Source organism: Ptychodera flava, chromosome 17 (assembly GCF_041260155.1).
Source record: "Ptychodera flava strain L36383 chromosome 17, AS_Pfla_20210202, whole genome shotgun sequence".
NCBI lineage: Eukaryota > Metazoa > Hemichordata > Enteropneusta > Ptychoderidae > Ptychodera > Ptychodera flava.
Window position 1 is genome coordinate 21892881 of NC_091944.1, and position 10343 is coordinate 21903223.

The window sequence follows — 10343 nt, forward strand, 5'->3', positions numbered from 1 at the left end:
ATGGATTGCCGTTCACAGTGTAACTGAATCTCCCGCCACTCTGTCACTTATCGACTTTGCTCTCGGCGAACTGTTTGGGCGGTAACTGGGCCAAGGGCCGACATACATAAACCGTTCACACACAATTTGGACCCAATCGCGAATTTGTTACCCACCCCTCAGACCCGATATAAATTAGGCTGGCCAGGAACTGACACAGCGTTCGTATTTGATCTGTAAAACAGGGCCGACTTATAGAGTAGACTTTAACTCTGTAGTGTGAAAGTAGTAAATTTCCAACGACAAACTGATAAAAGATAATTTGCATACTGCCAGACACGTTCAAGCATAATTTTAGGTCTGTTCTGCTCTCTATTTACTGATAGTTATCACTTTTTGATCATTTATTTAGACAGACGCAAATAGCGAAAAATAAGTTTGAATTGTTTCCTATGTTATTGGTTTTATCGCCGATTAAAATGAAAGAATTGAAACGGGAAGTTCGAACACAAATTCTAAACAAGCCAAGTTCAATACATGTACGCTACAAGCACTCGATGCGTCTGAATCCAACTGCTTAGAATAATATTTCTCCGCTTTCAAATTAGAATCTAAAAACGTACTTGCGATATATGATATAAGGTATCGTGACGCAAAACACTTAGATGGTACCTAAGATTGCATACACGAATATCAGGTAATAAATTAATGCTAAATGTGATCAATTTATTACTTGTACAATTAAGTATACATAGTGTTCAAAATAAGCGTTGTTTATATAAGTATCTACGCCATGTCTTAAAGTTTTCCTTATCAAATAATGTGTTAAATACATGTTGTTTCATACTGTGCGCCTTCGTTTATTTTCAGCGTGGTTATGAGAGAATTTTATAACTTTTTGAGGCGAAATTATCAGGAATATCATTCCGCGTGACGGGCTGATTACATGAATCAAAGATAATCCGGCATAACTGACAACCACTCGGTCGCCTGCTTGCTTCAGGAAGCCCATCGCGTGTGGCTCTTAATAATTTCGCGTCGACCACGGGCTACTTCTGACCTTTAAAAAAGCAATTATGAAGATGTATTTCCGATAAATCGAGCCGAAAGCCCGTTTGTTTCGCTCTCGATGATAAGCAAGGGACTACCTCCCACAAAGTTTCATCGAGCGAGGAAAGTCCTGGGGAGAGTTAAGTAATATGGTGATATTACACCCCGAAATCCCAGATGATCGTTGACAATGATAAGTAAGTGAAGCGATTACATCCAATTACTCATCATGTGTATGTTTCCCTTTCCGTGATCTTTTAAAATTGGTATAAAAATGCACCCGCCCATAGCGTTTTGGAGATAAGCAGCTATCACTGTTGGCAAGTAAGAGGCGTTCGGATTTGTTGATACTCCTCGATAGATGTGACATTTGCATAACGTACAGCTTTCCTTCATCAACCAATGACGGATTGCGAGACGTGCTTTGCGTTTGGGGAAGTGTCGTGGTTTAACGACACTGTCCGAAAAACTTAAAATATGTCTGCAAGGAATTGCAAAAAAAAAATACATGTAAAATATGTACAATTTGAATTCTCGTTCTATTGTTTTTCCTCTAAAACTAGAGCTTGCCTTCCAGAAGTTTTCCTCCAAAAGTTGAGAATTGTAATTTGCTGATTAAATGCACAGCCTTGAGACATAATGCTGTTTAGTGCTCGAAATGGGATGCCTTGATGCACCCACAGCGAATAAGCGGCATTCGTTGAGTAAAGAAACAACAACAATCTCAGATTACGATGATAGTATGTGCCTCGAAAGAGAAAAACTTTAAATTTGCTCAAACTTTCGTCAGGAAACTTTCAGCATTCTCTTTCAAAATCAAGAATAAAAATCAGGGATCGCTAAGCAAATTTTTGAACCAGAAGTCACAAATAACCATAAATTTACCCACATTTAATATTTAACAAGGCCGATATCTCAACACCATGGAAAAATTAAATTTTCTATTTTTCACTCAAATAAAGCGATGATTTTTATTAACTCCAAGAGCTTCAAAATGAGCCCCAGCAGGGTAGACCAAAATGTAATGTGAAAGTCAGAGAGTCAGAATGTCTGTCCCCAAGGCTCATCCTACCTTAAGGTAAGATTGTTAGCCAGTGAACATTGCGGTTATCTATCAGCGTTTCTATGCCAATATCATATCGACATGCAGGGCAGCGCTAAATGGATCACGGGGTGTCATGTAGCAGGATCTAATCACCAACGGGGGCGTAAAAAAGTAGCACCATGCACTGAATTCAATGGTCTCGCCAAATATATAGTCCACCGCGATTGAATGCGTCACGCAGGTGGCGTAGCTATAATGTCTTGGCGACACTGCCGATACCGCTGTAATGCTTCGCTTCCTGTTTCAATATTGATACTGCGCAAATTGGTGTCTAGATCGTTAACTCTGCCAATCGCAAATGCTTCTGTCAGCTACGGCGCGCCAAATGTTTCAAAAATATTTATCGATTCAGTGCAAAAATAAACTGTCTTTCTCGATTGAAATAAAAATTCGGTGTCATTAGGAAGAAAATAAGTAAGAAAAGTATAATTAAAAAACAAAAGACAGAAATGTCATTTAATACTTCATTTTAACTTGACAAAAAATCTTTAAAGCGTAATTAGGAAATAAACAATTTTCAACGATTTGAAAAAGTCATACATCCATACTTATCGACATATATACACGTATAATAGTTCGCGTAAATGTTGCAATGAGTGCTGATTTTACAAAAAAAGAAAGAAAAATATGTTATACAGTGGTACGTCCACAAAATTCACAAGAAAATCACTAAAAACCACTACTACCACACGGAAAAAATATTACAAAAAATGAAAATGTGAACCACATACAGAAAATCATTATAAAAGAATCAGACAAAAAAGAGTCATGCATACATAAAATTATTTATGTACTAAAGAAAATTAAAAAGCACTACGTCTCATAATAAACGTATTATAGATTATCAAAAATATAATATGAATCACCAGCCGCTTGACAGTAAAGAGAGAAAATCGGTGAAAAAATTCGGCAGTGATGGCTCTAGACAAAAGTGGATCTCATTTACGAAAAAAATAAAATAAAATAAAATAAAAACGAAAAAAATAAAAAATGCAATGAACAGAGATACAAAAAAAAACGCGTGGGCCTGTGGAAAGAAAAAATAAATGAGGACTCGCCACAGCAAGAAAAAAGAAAAAAAAAAAAAAAAAAAAAAAAGAAAAAAGAAAAAAAACCGTGCACTCGCCACAGAAAAAAAAACAACAAGCCCGAAATTACAATTATTTTATTCAAAAAACTCATGGTTCACGTTTCCTTCGATCGATGAATCCCCAACAGCAGGGAATCCGATCACACATACTCCAATGTTTGACGAAATATTAATTGAGCATTTCAGTGATAACGTGACATCTTGAAACCTAGCTCTGTTTGGCTGGGCCCTGCTCTACTTGAAACCATACTTGATGAAATAAAGTTGGCAATATCACCTAGAGAACGTCCAAGTTAACAGTGAATAGTTCCAGAGAGTCAAGTTAACTGAGCCAATTTCAGGCAGTCCACAGGTCAGATCACGAGCGAGACGTACGACCCATGACCCTTCATAGCAACACTGCGAACATATCGATGCCTTAGGCGCGGTATGGCAGGGAGCCCACTGCAGGCCTTCCACCGAGCCTCACTGTCATCGCCGTTTGGCCTACATGATTTCTACACAGTTTTATACGTATGGTTCGATACATCGGGTTCAAATACCATGATAATAAACCACCTCGTTGTTTGCTAATTCCTCGTCTATCCTCAAAGATCACCCAACTCATGATAAAATGAATAGTTTTGAAGAAATCTGCCGAATGTTGAGAGAACGTCCATCGTTTTCCGTGACGAGCGGCGCAACTGTACAAGCCTTACGACTACGAGTAGGAGTATGGCGAGAGTGTCCGGCCTTCGCAACGCCAGACACTCACTATACTCGCAGGGCTAGACCGGCACATACACGACATGTCGATCCCCATTGCAGAAATCTGTATATCCACACAGTCCAATACATAGAGCTACGATATTTGTGCAGTAGCCTATACAAAGCTCTGGGTGGCAGGGCAGGGCTGTGAGTTTAATATACCGGCCTGGCCGTATAACGCCGGTGTTATACAACCTGGCCATATCCGATAACTCACAGCCCAGCCTTGCTGCGGTTCCGTAGCCCTACCACTCCCTTTGCTGGTTGTGTTGAGCTACAGTGTACAGAGAAATAGCGGCTGCTTGATCAGTGTTTGTCAAGTCAGGCGCGTTCGCGTTCTACAGGTACTAGTGAAAACGTTGCCTCGAATTTAAACGGAGTGTTTCAGCCCGAGTATTTTTGCCTTTACCATACTCCATTTAGAGGCTAAACCCACGGGATACGTGTGTGGTTCGATACATTGCGGCCGCTGCTAGCTTTGCATGGCAGGGCTGTGTACGTGTTACCGGCGTTATACGGGAGGCCGTGTCACGCCGGTAACACATAGCCCTGCCATGCAGAACTAGGCCGCAGCGTGCTGCGTGGTATGCAATTTTACTATGCATACCCACACGGCGGCCGCTGTGTATCGAACCACACGTAACCGTGGGCTAGCGGCAAGCCATCGTTTTCTTGGGGTTTGGGCACAGACTGTCTATGATTTGGGAGATGCGGCCCTACAGTTTACAGCGAGGGTATCGCTGGTTGCCGGCGTGTAGGCCTACTGTACTACCGACGGGACCGCCGGCCGCTGGCTTACCACCTCGAGTGTACATTGGAGCGAGGGGACAGCTGGCAGCCGACGAACCACCACGAGTGTTTTGTCCACTTTTAACCAAAACTGGTAACTGTTTAATATAGAATGGAACGTGTCGGTAACTTGGACGTCCATGAGATGATATTGATGACTAGAAGCTGAGAGTTATCGCTGAAATACCCCAAAGATCATGTCCAACATCCGAGTGTGATGATCCAAAACCCTCTGGCATTAAACTGTAACAATCATGACTCTGATAATTATCCAATTTTCATGTTGGGCTTTTTCTGCGGGGTGTCCCTCTCTGTTTTCTTTTCCCGAACGGGCCTCTTTTTTTCTACTTTTTTTTTTTTTTTTTTTTTTTTTTTTTTTTGGTAACCTCTTTTTTTTTTTTTTTTTTTGTAACCTCGCTTTGGTTTTTTTTCCAAGCTGACCTCGTTTTGGTTTCTTTACAGCCTCAACGCCGGCGCGATCTCGGTCGACTTTTCAATTGTGATTCTCTTTCTTTTTTTAGTCAGACCTAATGGTGGTTCGTTTTGTTTTTGGTAGTAGTGCAAGTACTATTTGTGGTTTTGTTTTTAATCATTTCAATATTTTTTATGTGTGTGCTTGATTTATTTTTTTTCTTTTTTCTTTTTTCCCTTATAATCAGCATTCATTGCACCTTTATATCAAATACACGTGTATGTGTACGTCAATAAGTATGGGAGTGTGAAATTTCCAAATTTTTGAAAAGTTTATCTTCTCATTACGGTTTAAAGAATATTTTACAATTAAGCATTACATAACATTCTGCCCTTTTTTGTAATAATACTTTTCTCGTTTATTTTCTTCCGTAATTCCATCGAATTTTTATTTCAATCAAGAAAGACGGTTGCACGTCATCTTTATCTGTACAGGCACATTCAAATATTTAATGACACGTATTTTTCAAATGAATGCTATTTTTATGAAAAGGTACATTAATAAAATGCAATGATATGGACGAAAGAACTTTTTCCTTTATTATTCATACACGTTTAAGACTTTTTTTTAGAAAGAAAATTTGAAAGTTTATTTTTACTCTATGACGATAAATATTTTTGAAACATTTGGCGCGCCGTAGTCAGCACTCCCGCAGCATGGAGTGTTCGTTTTCAAGAAAAAAATACATCGACTCATTTACCGACTATCTTAAATTCCTTCTCTAAAATGCTGAATTAGCTTTCTTCAATTCAGTTTTATTCGTAATATCGTGTGAAAACAGTTCGCCACGTAACGAATGGTGTGTGCCAGCATTCCACACTGAAAGCGCAGTCGTGGTTTGAATTGAATCGCTGATGTCGTGGAACAAACTTACACCTCACATTGCGATGAATCGTTTCACATCGCAACAATCCAATGACATGGTCCAACCGATTTCCTAGAGATCTAATCTCCGGGATGTTTGAAAAAACATAAAATTGTTAGGAGAGATTTGTCGGTGAAAGCTGTCATGATGGCGGGCGCCGATGAGGGCATTGTTAAATTTCATGTGAAATCGCATGTACAGTGTATTAACTGGTATTTGAGAGCTGTTACAGATATCTGTTGAGAATCACCTCGAATTATTTTGATAAGGATGAAAGGTAACTGCTCAGAAGGGGACTGATTGGTTGATTAAGGATTATTTCAGGTCGACGTCAAAGCAACGTCAAGTGATAAACCGGATTTGAGACTCCCATTGACTTCCATATATAGTAAATCGTTTCCTTTTTCTTTCGGTTGCAGTCAGCGCCTTGTGGTTGATTTCCACTTTGCGGAGCTACACGAGACACCTTCTGATCGTAACAGACGAAACATGTCATCGCCCGTGTCATATCGTCGATATATGTTGCAACTCATCTCTTTTGAGGGATCTGCATATTAAATTTCTTCGCGGTTGGCAGCTCGTCTGGAATATTCGCCGATGTCTCGGCGATACACAGGCTGTCCGACCCCCGCATAACAATACAGGAACACGGAAACTCGCAGATGACGCATCGGACGTCCTGGGTTTTCCGCTGTGGATGACTGCTCTTGGTGATCAGGTATAAGATACATCAATCATTCTATGACACGCGTTCAGAAACGGAGTCATGGCAACGATTGACATTATTTCTGATTTTGGAGTGGTCGCATACGAACGCTAAATCCGGCTCGTAAGTCTGACGTTGCCTACGTTTATCTTTGACGGACCCACTGTTTTCATTAAGAGGTTGGATTACTCACCGTTTAACCCGAGGGCCAGATCGATCTGTTCGCACTTAATCCACGCGCACATCAACTTAAGCATTAAATGAGTCATCCCAAAGCTCCTTGTTGGCTTTTAGCGAAAAGCCAGAAAAAAAAACTCGCCAGCGGTACTTCGAGAAAGGCGATTTTCAGCGACAACTTGAGGCTTAGTCGTTGTGCGGAGAGGAATGATAAGCTATTAGATGGTTTATAAATCGTAATTGAAATCGAGCAGTATGGAAGCCCATAAGTCACTCTGTAATTGTTCTTTCATAAATTATGCAGCGCGGCAGAAAGTGATTATCATATTTTTCGAATTAGTATGAAGGATATTGCTACGTCACAATCAGCATCAATCGGACGAGTTTCATATTTCCGTGCATAAAATCGCGGAAAAAAGTTATTAATTATACGCATGGAAAGTTTCAAGACATTTACGTTGTAATTTTCCGGACAATTAGTGTTCACAGGCGACAACAATGTCGATCGTATCCATCGATCGCCCTTCGCTTACGAATGATCACATTATAACTGCATGTCCTTTGAACACCGCGTGGATGTCTCTCTCTCTCTCTCTCTCTCTCTCTCTCTCTCTCTCTCTCTCTCTCTCTCTCTCTCTCTCTCTCTCTCTCTCTCTCTCTCTCTCTCTCTCTCTCTCTCTCTCTCTCTCTCGTGTTTATTTGCATCATTTGTTTCAGCCAAGTATATCTACTCTACAAAGCAGGGTTGATTGGCTGACAAGATATCGAACGAGAAGTGCACAAGTTTCACGATGCATACGTCGCTTTATTCTTTGTTAGAATATTTGATATGAGAATTTAATGAACAACTCGCATACATACATACATACATACATACATAAATACATACATACATACATACATACATACATACATACATACATACATACATACATACATACATACATACATACATACATACACACACACACACACACACACACACATACATACATACATACATACATACATACATACATACATACATACATACATACATACATACATACATACATACATACATACATTTAATTATATAAAGATATATTTATACGACGTGTGTGTGCATATACATATATACATAGCTGAATTATATATATGTGTGTGTGTGTTTGTGTGATTGTGAGTATATGTGAAAACCTTTGTATTGAGCACCTACAGAGCATTAATGATTTTCATGTAACACGCGCCAGTCAATTGATTCTAGCTGGTTAGTCAAACGAGCTATATTATGAATAGACAGGTGCATGTTACAAGAAAATTACTCAATTTCTTGTTTATCTAGGATATGCATTGCTATGATGTTCTGCTCTACACAGTAAGAGCGATCGAGAAGATACTGTTTACCCATTATGGACTGAGTTGTTGAGAAAACAAAAATCAAGATCAGTGATATCATGTCTCTCGCTATGTAAATAGTCATTCTTTCTATCGCGATTATTGAACGCCGTCGAGTGTGTCGCACATGGTGTTTTTAAAATAATAATAGACTTGTTCGGAAGACTTAAACGATCATTTTCACTTTTACGTTCATATATAAACGTTTTTGGTGTAGTTGGAGTTTTTTTCGACGTCGAATGTCGCCTTTGTCACTTATAGTTAGTAGTGTAACATACTTGTAGGTTGTATTTTCTTATACTAAAAACACATAACAGGATGTAGAAGAGAGACACTGTCCCTTGTACTGCCCAAGTGACAAGCACATCGTCATACTATTGTTTTCATAGGCAAATGTAGAGGTTTGGTTAACACGGGAATCAAGCTTTTTAAAATCAGTATGGTGATTTGGTGATCTGTGATGTTGGAAGACCGTCACAGTAAATTTTTAGAGAGTATTAACAACCTTGGCGTTTAGAGCAAAAGGCAGTATTACCTCGGCAGAATAGAATTCCACATAGAGTAGAAATTTATTGACCGAAGATAAAACGTTTTGCAAGCGTAAAAGTCAATGGCTGACGACAGTAGTAACAGATGATTAGGGCGTGTCCTTTCGAGTGTAAGCTGATTAAACCATAGAGGGTATATGATTAAACCGCCAGGGGACACAGTTTTTGTCTGTACGTTTACCTTCTGAATAGCGTCATCAAGCTCAGATGTCACGTGACTTCGATTATGAAAATTACCATAGAAAATTATACAACAAATTGATGCCTGTATATGTATAAACAACTAGAAAAAGATGTACTGCCGCGGCACTTTTACCAATGCCTTTGAGAAAGGGTTTCTTAAATTATTTAACTGATTAAAATAAACAAACCGTCGCCAACGCATTGACGTACATACAGCTACACCTGATACGCCGCACGGATTATATTTATAGAAGGTAAAATCTTACTAACGGATCGCAAAGGGATTTTCGACGCTCACCTCATCACCTGTAGAAGTCTATACCACGATGTCATTTATAAGATATTAATTCTACTCCGGGAAACTTACGGCATATTGTAAATGCGATACTCCCAGTACGGGGAACAAGAGCGGAGAGGGAGCTATGCTGCCGCGCAAGAGTAGCTTTCTCTCAGCTGGATGTACTGAAAGCTTGTACAGGCTTTCGCAAAACACACACAAACTCTTTCCGCTGTAGAGTCACCTGCTCGCTCGCGTGCTCTAACTTCTTAAACCGCTTGTGAGGTATGTAACTCTTGCACATGCATTATGCTGCCAAAACATAAAGACCGCCGGGTGCTTTGAACCCCCGCTTGCAAATCCCCTTTCAAGCGATGGGCGCGGTGTTTCGGCGAGAATCAAAGCACGTGGGGTAGAGTAAGCGTGATCAAAGTAGCCATTAGCAAGTTTCTTACCATGAAATTTTGGAACACTTCCAGTGCGCATCGGCTCACAGCAAAAAAAGTCAATGTAAAAAAAACAACAGAAAGGAAGAGGATCATACCTGGCTTATTCTTACAATACCGGACTCGTCTTCTCTGAGACGCACAATTCAATGGAAGAACTGTTCGGGGGGAAAATCACCTATAGGAGGAAAACGTCCCAAACGACGGCACTGACGCCACACAGAGCAATCCGCACATTTATAGTCACCGAGTGTGGGGGCGTCTTGCTGCCCGGGAATCAGCATAATTAATTCGCAAGTGTAGCTTCATTAGCTCTATTCACGTATGTTTCCGTATGCTTTTGTGTGATTGAATTGAAATAAAGTAAGCATTATACAACATACTTCAGAAACTAATTCTAATAACAAACAATGTGACCTAGAGTTGTTCTACATCATAAATTATAACACAAAAACATAGCAATATTGCACTATCTTAATAAAAACACACGTGTCTTGTACACGTTATCCGAAAAATGATTAAATGATAATAT

General features: G+C 39.6%; 1 protein-coding gene across 1 annotated transcript in view; it reads right to left on the bottom strand.

Annotated features, from left to right (window-relative positions):
- Nucleotides 1–10037, bottom strand: part of LOC139115769 (uncharacterized) — a 48834-nt gene extending 38797 nt beyond the window's left edge. The window contains exon 1 of the transcript XR_011548186.1: nt 9910–10037. The gene's annotated coding sequence lies outside the window, so the exon portion shown is untranslated. The remainder of the gene's footprint in view (nt 1–9909) is intronic.
- Nucleotides 10038–10343: the final 306 nt, after the last annotated feature.